The sequence below is a fragment of the Austrofundulus limnaeus genome, unplaced genomic scaffold (genome assembly GCF_001266775.1).
Source record: "Austrofundulus limnaeus strain Quisiro unplaced genomic scaffold, Austrofundulus_limnaeus-1.0 Scaffold8463, whole genome shotgun sequence".
NCBI classification, from domain to species: Eukaryota; Metazoa; Chordata; class Actinopteri; order Cyprinodontiformes; family Rivulidae; genus Austrofundulus; species Austrofundulus limnaeus.
Genome location: NW_013960865.1, coordinates 1 through 746, shown reverse-complemented (window position 1 = coordinate 746; position 746 = coordinate 1). Strand labels below are relative to the sequence as shown.

At 54.3% G+C, this 746-nt stretch overlaps 1 pseudogene; it reads left to right on the top strand.

The window, feature by feature from the left end:
• Window positions 1-263: 263 nt before the first annotated feature.
• On the top strand, window positions 264-552 carry LOC106512583 (progestin and adipoQ receptor family member 4 pseudogene; annotated as a pseudogene).
• Window positions 553-746: the final 194 nt, after the last annotated feature.

Here is a 746-nt window from a genome sequence, read left to right as displayed (position 1 = left end):
GTGTGTGTGTGTGTGTCGTGGGTCCTCCCCTCCGCTCTTCTTGCTGCTCTCTGCACACGCTCAGCAGATTTGGACGGCGCTCTCGCAGATTCTCGCTCTCGCAGCGTCACGGCGCGGGTTCCCAAAGTCCCGGCCCAGATAATCCATCACTGGGAACATGACACCTTAATTTGGTTTTGTCAGCGTCGCCGTGTTGCCTCTGGGCTCGTGGTTTTCGTACCGACACGCACATCCCGCCGGGCTGGACACGACTTCTATTATAGAGAAAACTGTTTTGTTTTATTATTTTTCAGCAGGTTTGTTCAGTGAAGCGTGTCTTCCTCTGTCCTCCAGGCATCCCGTTGCTTTGCTTCCTGGTGCTGCTGCCGCTCAACATCCCCTGGTCTCAGATCAGCGTCACCTGGCTGGGCGTGGTCCACTTCCTGGCCTGCCTGTCACCCCAGCTGGGCTCTGTGCTCTATCACCTGTTCATGAACCACGAGGGCGGGGAGCCGGTCTACCACACCCTGCTGAAGCTGGACGTCTGTGGGATCTGCATGATCAACACGCTGGGTGAGCCGAGCCGTCAGCCTTTTAATGTTATCCACTGCAGCTTAGCATGCAGCTGTTAGCATGCAGCTGTTAGCTTGTAGCTGTTAACATGCAGCTGTTAGCTTGTAGCTGTTAACATGCAGCTGTTAGCTTGTAGCTGTTAACATGCAGCTGTTAGCTTGTAGCTGTTAGCATGCAGCTGTTAGCTTGTAGCT